The 13,709-nt window shown below is 52.4% G+C and overlaps 1 protein-coding gene across 2 annotated transcripts in view; it reads right to left on the bottom strand.

Moving 5' to 3' along the window:
• GPBP1 (GC-rich promoter binding protein 1) overlaps nt 1-508 on the bottom strand; it is a 35,540-nt gene extending 35,032 nt beyond the window's left edge. For both annotated transcript variants that reach the window (XM_021534332.4, XM_085566118.1), the window contains exon 1: nt 30-508. The gene's annotated coding sequence lies outside the window, so the exon portion shown is untranslated. The remainder of the gene's footprint in view (nt 1-29) is intronic.
• Between the last annotated feature and the right edge of the window lie 13,201 nt (nt 509-13,709).

Genomic DNA, 13,709 nt, shown 5'->3' with positions numbered 1-13,709 from the left:
CAGGAAGCCCCAGGGCGGGAATCGCTGACCTGGGCCAGGGACGTTTCCCGGTGTCCCAGCGCGGCCCGGGGCATGCTTCCTCTCCCGGGTGTGGGGACACAGCCGGCCCGCGCCGGGCTGTGCGGACACACAGAACGCCGCCTCTCGGGGGGCACGACCTCGCGCTGCGGCTCCGCCGAGTGCTCCTCTGCCCTTCAGGCCGGCGGGGGCGGCTCTCCCTGCCGGCCCCGAGGGCAGTCCAGGCAGCACGGCGGGGGAAGGAGAGCGGCGGCCCGGCTGCTCCGTGTCCGCCCCACGCCCGTTCCCGGGGGTGTCCCGGAGGTGTCCCGAGTGCCGCCTCGCTCCCCACGCGCGCGCGCCTCGCTCCCTCAAAATGGCGCCGCTCCGCGCCGCAGTGTTTCCCCGGCGCGCGCGCACGCGCAAGCTTCGCGAGAGGCCCCGCGCGGGAGCCCGGGCAGGAGCGGCCGGGCCCCGGTTCCGCCCCCGCCGTGACGTCACGGGAACCCTCCCGAACGTTTCGCGCGGGACTGGGAATCCCCAGAGCGCGCCCCGCCCCCGCGGCGGGAGTCCCCGGCGCCGCCGTCACGGCGCGTGCGGCCGCGCCGCACCGCCGGCGCAGGCGCGGCGAGCGCCGAGGCGGTGGCGGCGCGGGGCCTCAGGCCGCGAGCCGAGCTCGGGCCGCGGGGCGGTCGCGTTGGTCCCGGCGGGTGCCCGGGACCTCGGCCGGAAGGTCCGCACGCCGCGGTGGTGTGCGAGAGCGGCCACCAGCGCGGCCCTGGATCGGCCCGGTGCCGGCGCGGCCCCCGCCGTGAGGAAGCAGGGCGCAGCGGGCGCCGCGAAGCGGGCGCTCCGCAGTGCCAAGCGCCGCCCGCACCGCAGCGCCGTTTAATCGCGGCGCCGGCGGGGCCGAGGCCAGTAAAAACCAATAACCACCGATTAATAAAACAAAATACCAGAATCTTCGCTAAATCGACAGCTACTTCAGTGTGCAAGAGCACGAGTGGAAATACACTGGAGGTCCGCACAATTACTCCGCGTGTGCAGTTTTGAGAGAAAAGTTATAGGTAGATTCTTCCTGTTTGGGATCTAAATGCCTAAATCACCGTTTTGCAATTTTGAAATCCTTTTACCAATGCAATCAAAACTGGTTTTTTAACTAATAAGGTAAAAGAATAAATTTACAAAATTATATTTAGATATAGTTAGAAAGAACGCTGGCAAGTGTTTGTAGCTGCTGCATTTGATTCTGGATTTTCTTTGGAAGTTTCCTCCACAAGTTTTAAGTTATTTTAGAGACTGAGAGACTTTTGACAAAAATTGTCTCAAACTGTAGGATTCTTGTTTTAAATGTATTTTACAGACATGTATATGTGGCCAAAGTAAATTATTTTTCATAACTTGATAGAAATCACTAGAAAGCAACAATTACTTTTTTTTACAGAAATTTGACTAAAAGTCAACAACTGAGAAAATAAAGTAGTAAAACACATGATAATTCCGTCTTTAAACTGACAGAAGCTCTGAAACAGTTCAGAAGCTCTGAAACATTAATCTTCAGCACAACTCTGAGTAGTTAAATACCAGTTCTGATTTCTAACCCCAGCAGTGTTTTTCTAAGTTCAAGAATTCAATATTCATCACAGTCTTGACTGCAGTGAAACCTCCATTCTCCTCATCCTTGAAATTGTTTGTCCTTTTATTTGCCTGTGCTGCAAAAGCAAGGATTCCCAGGAAGGATGTTGAGAGCATTCCCTGTATCCCTTAGATACTTGCATAGCTGGATGCCAAACCTGAAACCATGAGCAGGAAAGGCACAGCAGTGCTCTGCTACCTGGCCCAGCTATGAACTGGTCTTGGTGAACCTCACACCACTGGCCTCAGTCCATCAATCCAGCCTGTCCAGATCCCTCCCTGCCCTCCAACAGACCAACAGTCACACCCAACTTGGTGCTGTCTGCAACACTGAGGATACACACTCAATCCACTCGTCCACGTCATTGATAAAGATATTAAACAGAAGTTCCCCCAGTCCTGAGCCCTGGGGAACCCCACTCATGACTGGCCAGCAGCTGGATGGAGCTCCGCTCACCACCACTCTCTGGGCCCAGCCATCCAGGCAGTTTTTACCCAGGGAACAGAGCACCTGTCCAAACTATGGGCTGCCATCTTTTCCAGGAGAATGGCATTGGAGACAGTATCACAGGCTTTACTAAAGTCTAGGTAGACAGCATCCACAGTTTTTCCTTAATCCTCTAAGCAAGTCACCTGTTCATAGGAGACCAGGTTGACCAAGCAGGACCAACTTTTTCTGACACCATTCTGAATGGGCCTGATCCCTTGGCTGTCCTGCACATGCTGTGTGGATTGTACTATGGCACTCAAGATTATCTGTTCCATAACCTTGCCAGGCACCAACATCAGGCCTGTAGCTCCCCACAACCTCCCTCCAACCCTAGTTGTAGATAGGTGTCACATTGGCCAATCTCCACTCAAGTCACCTGGGACCTCCCAGGTTAGCCAGGGCCATTGGTAAATGAGGGACAGTGGCTCAGTGAGTTTCTTCCATCATCTCTTTTAGTATCCTTGGGTAGATTCCATCTGGCCCTCAACACTTTTCATGTCTAAGCAGCTCAGTAGGTCACTAATTTCTCCTGAGGAGGTGCTTGATTCTTGCTCCTTGTCCTTACCTACCAGCTCAGAGGGCTGGTTGCCTTGATAATAACTGTCTTTTTGTTAAAGGTTGACCCAAAGCAGGCACCTCAGCCTTTTTCTCATCTTTAGGTACAATGTTTCCCTCTGCATCCAATAAGTTATGGAGATTGTCCTTGGGAGGGGGTCCTGGGGACAGCCCACCTGGTATGCCCTGGGAAACCACTTCTGTATAATTTTCCCACCTTCCCCGATGCAAATCATTTATCCCTGTTCATGTCCATATTCGGTTTGAGTTATCCCTCTATTCCAGAATGTTCCTCATTCTTTATGCTTTTATTGGTTCCCAATTCTTAGCCACCCCTTCCCCTTGTTCCTATCGGTTCTCACCCTGTTGCTCATCCCCTGCTGTATCTGTCCATTATTGGTTGATTTGTACCCCCGACCCTCTGTTCCTGTTACGGTTATATACCTTGCCCCACCCTCTGGATGGGTGTGATCAGAGCCCACTCCCTTCCTGAGAGGGTGTCTCCCTGAACCTCCAACTACTCTATCCCTCAATAAAACCCTCTGGGAAATACAGCAGCCTGAGCGTCATCCCACCTTCGGGGGTAGCCTCGTTTTAACTATCTGGCACTGTCAGACCGTACCCTCCGTGACATTCCCAGTGGGACACAGGTCCCAGCTGTCACATTGGTTCACCTTTCCTTGTTATTTGTTTTTTAATGAGAACCCTTTTAATTATCTTTTACAGGAGTGGCCAGATGTGAGTTGTAGCTGAGCTTTTGCCTTTCTAACTTTCAGTCTAAATGACCTAATAATATCTTTGCACAATTTCTGAGTTGCCTTCTTCGAAAGGTCATAAAATCTGTTTTTTTAGCCTGAGTTCCAGGAAAAGCCCCCTATACAGGCAGGCCAGTCTTCTTTCTCTCTGCCCCCTCCAGTTTGTTTTTGGTAAATAGGGATGAGTCACTCTTGTGCCTTTAAGATTTCCTTCTTAAAGTATGTTTAACCTTATTGGATGACTTTGTTATTAAGGACTATTTCCCAAGGGACTCTCTGAACCATGGTCCTGAACTGGCCAAAGTCTGGGAGGCCAAGGCAAAAGTTTAGTTGATGCCCTCTCTTCCTTCACCAAGAAAGCTATAATTTCTCTTCCTACACCAATTGAAGGCTATCATTTAGTGGTCACTATTGTCGCAGCGTCGGTCCCTTTCCCTCTCCTGGCTTGCCCAGCACCAGTTGACTCTGCGGGCAGCAGAGGCCACCTTCCCAGTCCACAGGTGGTAGGGACAACGGCTTGTGGATCCAGAGTAACCAGATCCGGGGAGACGAATGGCAGCGATAACGGAAGGCAAGGAGTCATCCTTTTGGGGGGGATCTATAGTCCAAGTTTATTTGGGGACTCCGAGGAGCCACCTTAACTCAGGGGAGATTGCCACATCGTACCCAGTCCGCAGGAGCCGATCTCCTGCCAGCCCCGGCTAGCTCCACAAGGGGCAAACACACAACGGGAGACACTCTCCACTGGACCCTGCTGGGCTTTGGGGGAGTGCCTTTGTGGATCCAAGGACTGGGCTGATCCTACTGGCAAATGATGGAGACGGCACTCTTCAGAGGGGTAACTCCAAAGTTCATTGAGACTCCAAGGGAACCCCCAGAGCCCAACCAAACCCGAATGACTCCAACTGAAGAGAGCACTGGAATGGTGCAAACAACAACTTATATATAGAGGGAGGGGAAACCCAGCTAACCAATGGGAGAAAACATAGGAGTGTCTCTCTTGGTAACTGACAATCAGGGTACCCAGTTAGGGAGGAACAGGGGAGGGACCCCAGGGCTTAATCCAACCACCCGACACCCTCTGTAGAAGCTTCTAGACAGAAAGGAAGGGATACCAAGTGACAGACAAGGCACCTGAGAGGAGACAGGGGAAAGATTCAGCAATTTTGGGGTGACTGACACATAAGGAGAGGTGGGAAAACCAGGGCTAAACTAAGAGGGTACAGAGGGGTACAAAGGAATGAACCATTTTGAAATGAAATACAATAAAACATGAAAACACAACTTTACAGGAGATGCCCACCCAAAGGCTCTGAGCAGGCCTGTGCACAGGGTTTTATTCGGGGGTGGGATTTGATGCGCCTGGGTCCTACGACCTCTGGGCACGCCACAGAGTCAGGTCCTCAGGAGCCGGATAGCATAGAAACAGCTTCCTCTCGAAGGCGGGATGACGCTCAGGCGGCTTAGTTTCCAAGAGGGTTTATTGTAGGAAAAGGTAGGTTGGGGAGCAAAAGGGAGACAACCACTCTGGAAGGGAGCTCACATGGAGAGCCCCGAACTGAGGGCGGGGTGAGGTTTATAACTGTGGCAGAGAAGGAGGGTCCAGGTAGGAAGCATCCAATGAGGGAAGGGTTCAGAGGATGAATGATGGGGTTACAACCAATAGGGACAAGGGGAAGGAGTGGTTACCGGGAAGGAACCAATGGGGGTACAGAGAACAAAGAACTTTCTAGAACTGGGGGATGGCTTACATCAGGACAGGAACAGGGGGAAGGTATAATAAAAGATTGACAACAGGGGAGGCAGGAAGTCACACACTTGTCACCTCCCATGGTAGCTCAGGGGGACTATCTCCTAAGTCCCCTCCCACATCTCCCCCGTTTTTGTTAATTAAATAAACATCGCCCAAAGTCTTCATCAGCATTCTTTTGAATAGTGTTAGGGTGACAGAAATAATAAAGATAATTAGGAAAACCCAAGCAAGTCCTTTCAGAATGGAGGCTGCCCACCCAGGAATGCCCCACTGCAACAACACTTTTTTGACGGGGTCCACAGCCAAAGTCTCTGTCTTGATGTCTTGAACTTCGGTCCAGATCCACTGGATATTTGCTTGTATTGAGGTGCTTCAAGATGACAGGTTAAAACAGCACAATCCTTCTAAGTCCTCGCAGCTGTGGCCATGGGTGAGCAATAGGAAGTCAATAGCTGCTCTGTTTTGTAAGGTGGCATGCCTGGTGGTCTGTTCGTCTGCCAGAAGGTCGGAGAGGGCAGCAGACGAGGCGTTGGCATGCTTGCTAATCCAGCACTCCAGGTGAGAAAGCTCACCCAGGGCCTTAGCTGCAGCATACCATGGCAAAAAGATGGATGCAGCAACCCTCTTCATCTTTCCCCAATTATAAATTTCGGAGTCACAATTTTCGTCAAATTGCGCATAAGATTTTTTTGTACAGGCCAATTGTCTCTCCTTTTTCCAATCAAGAATTTGGGTTCTGTTTGAGTGAGGGTAGCAAGCTTGCCAAGGCTACACGGGCCTCCCTGGAGCTGAGATGGAATTCCCAACCATACTCTGTCCCCACAGATAAGAAACATCCCCCTGGGCAATGTCTTGGGACGAGTGGAAGAGACCGAAATCACCTGGCTGGTGTAATTGCACCAGGTCTGACTATTGTATTTTTTGCTGAGTGGTGCTACGTCTTTTCGGTAAGTGTTCTTGGCCAAGTCAATTCCGTGCCAATTTTGACTTGGCCTTCTAAAATAGAATTTGATGCAATATCTTGCTGTAGAGGACCCCAGTAGGTCCAATTCTTGGGGTTCCTCTTTACTGTCAGGTAAAATTTTGGTCCACTCGTCCCAAGTATCGACCGGGTTAGGTCTCTTACCCATGGTTTGGAGCAGGTCAGAGTTGGATACAAGCCAATCATCGGCTACCAGGGGGAGTCCCACCAGGCAAGTGGACAAAGGATTGTCCACATTGCCCATGGCCAGGCACAGATTGTCCTGCTGCAAGGACTTCGCCAGCGTGATCCAGACATTCTCCTTTGGCTGTGGCACAACCCAGCCGTCCACCGCTTGCAGCCACAGGAGGATGGAAAGTGTGATGGCAACCAGCTGGGCGCAATGGGGCATCCTCTGCCGTTCCATCCAGGTGGATGTTGTTTTGGCAGCCATCCTTATACTGATAAATAAAGCAAAACATATAAATAACAAAATTTGTTTCCCTCCCCTCCCAGCTCCCCCCTTGGATTAAAATAAAAATAAAACAATTTAGGGCAGAGGGGTGAAGGGACAATGGGTGATGTATGAACGTAGGGGGAACGGTACAGGAAGGGATGGGGTATCAGGGAATGTCGAGTCCAGCAGAGGTAGGTATGTCCTGGTGATTAGGACTCGGGACACAATGTTGGGCCATCTCCTTGTCCTCTTCTTCCTTCTCCATCGCCAGGCAACCGCATCATCCGGTGGTGCGGGTGATGCAGTTGCTGGGTTGTTTTGTGTCGGGGGGTCCACGGTGCCAGTGTCTTCTAAGTAGGGCTTGACACATTTCCCCGGAATCCACTTGGGGCCTTGGGCTGTGGAAACACAAGCGTACCCTCTCCCCCACGTTATAAGAGGGTACGGCCCTGAAATGGTTCTGGATTCCGGGTCCCTAACGAGGACAGGTGGGCACTCCTTTAAAAGTGCTCTAGTGTTGTTATGAAAGTGCCTGAGCACTGGGGGATTTGGCTCCTGGTCTGAGCAGTTCAAAAAATTCAGCACATAAAGTGCCTTACACAGTCTTTCTACGGGCGTCATGGCCAGGGCCAAATCGTGCTGTTGGTCTAGTAATCGTTTCAACTCTTTGTGGGAGCGCTCTACTATTGCCTGTACTGTTGGGTTGTGGGGAATGCCGGTTGTGTGAGTGATTCCCCATTGTTGTAGGGGCTGTTCGAATCGAGTGGAGGTGAGGCCTGGCCCATTGTCTGTTTTGATAGCTTTCAGGACCCCCAAGGTGGCAAACGCCATGAAAAGATGTTTAATGGCGTCCTTCGTCTTTTCTCCTGTATGGAGTGACGCAAATATGGCCCCAGAAAATGTGTCTATAGACACATGCATATATTTAAGGCGACCGAATGGGTTGTAATGTGTGACATCAGTTTGCTACAACTCCAGTGCTCCCAACCCCCAGGGGTTTACCCCCGTTGCCAGAGGTGGAAGGGCAAGGGACTGACAGCTGGGGCAATTGGCTAAAATACCTTTGGCCTGTTCTTTGGAGATTTTAAATTGTCTTGCAAGGGCAGGTGCGTTTTGGTGGAAAAATGCGTGGCTAAGCCTCACTTGTGCAAATAAGTCTGGTAGATTGGGTGAAAGTGCAGGTGCATTAAAGTGTAAGGTCATGGCGAGCTGGTCAGCCATCCGGTTCCCTCAGCGATGGCTCCTGGCAGGTCTGTGTGAGCCCGGACATGCATGATATGATAGAGTTGCTCTCGGTGGGAGATCAACCAAATCAGTTCTGTGAGCAAGTCAAATAGTTTTTTGTTTTGAACTTCTTTGAGCAGGGCATGGTCTGCCTGTTCTGCTATCCCGGCAACATAAGCTGAATCAGTCACCAAATTGAAAGGTTGTTGAAATTTTTTGAATGCTCTCACAACCTCAGCAAGTTCCGCGATCTGGGGGGGAACCCTCAACCAGTTGGATGTCAGACTCCCACTTCTGACTCTCCGGGTCCTTCCACGTGATCAGCGATTTGTGGGATTTTCCCAACCCATCGGTGAACACTGTGAGAGCATCTTTAATAGGTGTTTTGCTTTTGTATGATTTTGGGGCCAAATACAAGGTATCTTTAAAAAGCTTATGTTTAGGGTAATGAATAGAGATCTGACTGGGATAACTGTCCAGAGAAATTTGCAAATTTTCGTTTGTTTGAAGTAGTGATTCCAATTGTTCCAGATTCAGGGGTAAGTAAATGCATGCCGGATCACATCCTGCGAGGGTCTGGAGGCGTTGCCTGGCTTTAATTATCACTTTCGCCATCAATTCTGCGGGAGTCGAGATCATTTTGGCTGGCTGGTGCAGAAGGAACAGCCACTCGATGATGAGGAGTGGGTCCTTCTGCCCAGCATCCCACTGAAACAGCAGGCCGTGGAAGTTCAGGCACTTACCCAAGATGGCCAGGGTGACAGGAAGGAACCGGTCCACACGGTGCACCTGATGGGATCTGATGGCATCAGCAACTCTCTCCAGGGCTCCTTTCATGGAAGGTGTCAGCTCACATGGAGAAGCCAGGTCGCCGTGTCCTCGTAGAAGACTGAAGAGTGGCACCAGCTCCTCCGTGGTGAGTCTCAGGAGAGGTCGGATCCACGTGATGGTGCCACAGATCTGCTGAAGATCCTGCATGGTCCGTGGGTTGTCCTTGATGATGATGGACTGGGGCACGATGGTCCTTCCCATGATGAGGAAGCCTGGGTACTTCCACGGCGCTGACAGTTGGATCTTTTCCTCTGTGATCTCGAATCCCGCAGCCTTGATGGCCTTTGAGAGCGCTGCTTGTAGATATGATGGTGTTTCAGCACAGACAAGAACGTCATCCATGTAGTGCAGATTTATCACTTCAGGGAAAGGTTTTCACACTGGTGAAAGCACCTGCGCCACGAAGGTTTGGCAGAGCACCAGAGAATTTTTCATTCCCTGGGGAAAAGTGGTCCATTGGTATCTCTTATAGGGCTCTGCCTGATTGATGGAAGGGACGGAGAATGCGAACCTGGGTGCATCTCCGGGATACAATGGGATGTTAAAAAAAGCAGTCCTTGATGTCAATGACTGCAAGCTGCCAATCCCGGGGAAGCATGGAGGGTGAGGGAAGGCCAGGCTGAAGGGGGCCCATGTGCTCAATAACATCATTAACCCTGCGCAGGTCTTGGAGCAGGCGCCACTTGTCTTTGCCGGGTTTTTTGATGACAAAGACAGGTGTGTTCCAGGGGCTGGTGGAGGGTATCAAATGCCCCAGGTGCACCTGCTCCTCTACTAGTTCATTGAGCGCTTTCAATTTCTCCTCCACAAGGGGCCACTGGTCCACCCACACCGGAGTGTTGGTCTTCCAATTCAGCGATGGTGAGGTGCGCTCCGCAGTGGCCCACACTAAAAATCCCACGCAGGGCTAGGGATGTCGAGGCGGGCACCCCATTGGGACAAAACGTTCCTGCTTAATAACATGATGTTGGAGGATACAACAAAGGGCCGGATGGGTGCTATCTGTCCCTCAGGGCCCTCCACACTTACCAAGTGCTTGCTGCGTATGGAGTTGCCATCTCCTCCCACTCCAGAGATTGTGCCACAAGGGGGCACCAACTCCCAGTCGCGGGGCCACTTTGCTCTGGGAATGATGGTGACATCCGCCCCGATGTCTGCCATTAGGTTCATCTTGATAGATTTTTCCGTGAAGCGATAAAACAGCCTCAATCATCGGTCTGGTCTTACACACGTTTTGGGTGAGTAAGACATAATTGTCTTCCTCGGTGTCCTGTCCGGAATAGCAGTTGTAGATCGTCGAGTTCGTGAGGTCGGCCATGTCTGACAGATACATTGCAGCAAAGGGGAGCCCCTTACCAATGGTGCATGGTGGCTCGTGGCAAACGACCGAGACAGTGACCTTGGATCCCAGCTGAAAGCACACCTCCGTAAGGATGGTGATCTGGTCTGGTGTGCGCCTGCAATCTCCAAGGATGAGCACCGTCACCTCGCAGTCACTGTAAGGGGGCTCCAGGAACCTGGCGATCCTCACCAGGTCCTCATCCCGGAGCATCACGGTGATGGAACTTCTGAGGACCTGGCAGTTGTCCGGGTTCAAATTGTGCGTTCTTCAGAAGAGGCAGAGCCCGTCGTCATGGCTCCGCCAAACCTCTGGAACTGGCCGCTGGGCCATTGGTCCTCCCAGATGGTGGGGAGGCCTGGGCGCTGTGAGGCGCCACTTGGTGTCCTTGCGCGGCCCCTCCTCGCGCTCTGCGGCCTATTTCCCACCTGCTGATGATAGGGCATCGTGTTCCTGGATGTTGGCTTTGGGGAGGCAGTATACTGGTGGTACGGCTGCTCTGGGGGCCAGTGTGGGCAGTTGGCTTGTATATGGCCCATCTGGCCGCACCCGAAGCAGCGGACGGTGTTCATCGTCAACATTACCTTCCTGATCCCCTTACTCACGTCCGGGTGACGGTTGCCTCAGTTGATGTGGCCTTGGTGCAGGCCTCCACCATCTGCACTATGGTGGGCTTGGGGTCCTGAGATAAGGTCCTTTAATATCTTCTTTGTCTTGGCCATTGCGTTGGTGACAGCCATCTTTCTCAGGAGCTCCTCCCTTGCTGCCGGATGGTTGATTTGTCTGTCAATGGCTTCTCTCAATCGGTCGACGAATTTGATAAAAGTCTCTCTGGGCCTTGTGTTATAGATGAGAAGCTTTAGAGGGGGGTCTTTCCATCTGGGATCTTCAATAAAGTGGTTCGGCCAGCCTCTCTGGTGTCGTCCAGGAGTTCCACCGGTAGTAGGATTTGGTCCTCCGGCCGGCTGAACTCTCCCTCCCCCGCCAAAGCTTCTATGGCCTCTTCCCCCTCACCAATTGCCTCCGATAGATTGTGGTTTTTTAGCAGAGACTTGAGCAGTTTTTTCCACTGGATCTCCCACGAGAGAAACTCGGTGGGGGTGAACAGTGATTTTGCGATGTATTTTAAGTCATGCTGGACCAACGTGTGGCCTGAGAAAGTCAGATCTAAAGCATTCTTAAAGAATGGGGAGTCTCTTCCATAATCTTTCGCAGCCTTCCTTAGTTCTTTTACTTCCACATGTGGAAGCTGCTCCCATTTGAGCCGCTCCCCCCTCGCCCTCACCACTGGTGTCATGAATGGCCCCAGGTCTTTTGCTAGCTCGAGGTCCCCATCCTTGATTGCCTCCGCCCAGATCCGGGCCCACCCGCCTCCCAACCTGGGTGTGGGCCGGGGGCTGTCGCTGTCCTCATCCTCTTCAAAGGATGAGGCAGGATGGGCAAGGGCTTGGATCCTCCCCTTGGCTGGTGGACTCCGCTGATGTGAAGCCTGGCAGACCAAGATGGCCTGCTTCCGGCCAGACCGACTTCTGGTTCCAGTGGAGTGGGAAGCAGAAGTGGCTAAAAGAGAGGCGTGGCCAGGCCCGCCCACCGGGGCGTGGCCGTCTGGCAGGCTGGTCCCACCCACAGGGGCGTGGCCGTCCAGCAGGCTGGTTCCACCCACCAGAGGCCCACCCAGGGGTGTGGCCATGGGGACTGAAGGGGCAGCTCCCAAGGACATAATAATCGACACGTTGGATAGGGTGGGACCCAACGCAGGGGCGACACTCGGCAGAGGTGGAGCTGAGGGGAATTGGCAGGGGCCTGAGGGGAGCAGGGAGGTGGAGAGGAGGTGACATTTTGTGTCTCTGTAAAGGGCTGCTCGGCCATGTGGCCGGCGCCATTTTGTCTCTCGTGTCGACATAAGTCAGGAACCGAACAACAGGGTTTTAAACTGGGAGCAGGGGCCTGAGGGTTTTGGGGAGCAGAATGGGTCGCACTGGGGTGGCCAGTCCCAGAGCGAGGAAGGGACAGAGTGGGATGGGGGGCAGCAGGGAGACGGTGGCAGCCCTGTGCCTGGTTGAGGCAGGGTCTGCCGCCCAACCCACTCTTAGGGGAAACAGGGTTAGGAAGGGGGGGGCGGAATGAGGAGTAGGAGAACTGGGGACCCAACTCTCCCCTTTTTGTTTAAATAAGGTAAAAATAGAATGAAAACGTGGAATAAAATGCACAACCTTAAAGTTCCCCTAACTTCTAAGTTGTACAACAATTTCCCAACTTTTCCCCAAAATACAACAGAAGAGAAATCATCCCTGGAAGTATCAGGGAAGTGATCAAAAATAAGATTAACAAAAGCCTTAAGCTCCCTTTTCTTAAAAGAAATATTCCCCAAGACAAGGGTGGACTTAATGTGGATATAAAAATCCCGCCAGGCAGGACAAAGGCGTTTGCCCATTCTCACTGCAAAATAAAATCCCCCAAAGAGGCAAATGCAGAAAGAAAAGGAAAGAGACAGGGTCAGGTGCCAAGCAGGGCACAGAAAAACTCACCAACTGAAGACCGCTGTCAAAATCAAAGGACCTCTGAGGGGGAGAGGAAGCGCTGCAGGTCCCATCCGGTCCAAAGCTTTCCCGAAGCTGTAGTGTCGAATGGGGACGGGTTGCCTACAGCTCACGAGGCAGGAGATCTTCTTGAACGAACTGCAGCTGCTCGTGGCACTGGCAGGGAATGGCGCTTTGTTTCCTCTTGCAGCCGTGTCACAGATCCAAAGGGGAAGAGGAGACGCTCTTCGGCTGACTCCTGAGAGGGGTCAACCTGTTCAGGCACCAGTTGACATGCCTGGGTCCTTCAACCTCCGGGCATGCCACAGGGTCAGGTCCTCAGGAGCTGGATAGCGTAGAAACAGCTTCCTCTCAAAGGCGGGATGACACTCAGGCGGCTTAGTTTCCAAGAGGGTTTATTGTAGGAAAAGGCAGCTTGGGGAGCGAAAGGGAGACAACCACTCTGGAAGGGAGCTCGCACTGAGAGCCCCGAGCTGAGGGCGGGATGAGGATTATAACTGTGGCAGAGAAGGAGGGTCCGGGTAGGAAACATCCAACGAGGGAAGGGTTCAGGGGCGGAGTAAAGGATGAATGATGGGGTTACAACCAATAGGGACAAGGGGAAGGAGTGGTTACCGGGAAGGAACCAATGGGGGTACAGAGAACAAAGAACTTTCTAGAACTGGGGGATGGCTTACATCAGGACAGGAACAGGGGGAAGGTATAATAAAAGATTGACAACAGGGGAGGCAGGAAGTCACACACTTGTCACCTCCCATGGTAGCTCAGGGGGACTATTTCCTAAGTCCCCTCCCACAGGGATTCACAAAGAACCAATGGGGTAGTAACAGGGCGTGGAAACCGGGGTGACATACAGGGGTGGAATCCAATGGGGAAAGGAGGTAAGGGGGGACCCGAGAGACCAGCCTATCACTTGAGGCCCTGGATGAAACTTTCTAGATGGAGAGGAGAAGCCTGCGAGTAACAGACAGGCCCCAGGGTGGGGTCAGGGGAATGACTCAGAGGAATTTTAATGAGGTAGGTGGAGGGAGGGAATGATTGTGTCTTGGTTTGACAAGACAGGACTCTGTGAAGGAGGGCGAAAGCCTCCTGTGCAATGGAGAAGGTAAACCCCCTCCCTCCAAATTACCAGGATTTTTAAATTAAAAGGCTCTCAGGCAAAGATATGGGAA

The sequence above is a fragment of the Lonchura striata genome, chromosome Z, assembly GCF_050655825.1.
Source record: "Lonchura striata isolate lonStrDom1 chromosome Z, ASM5065582v1, whole genome shotgun sequence".
NCBI lineage: Eukaryota > Metazoa > Chordata > Aves > Passeriformes > Estrildidae > Lonchura > Lonchura striata.
Note: the sequence above shows the minus strand (reverse complement) of the source record. Positions and strands in the feature narration are given on the sequence as shown.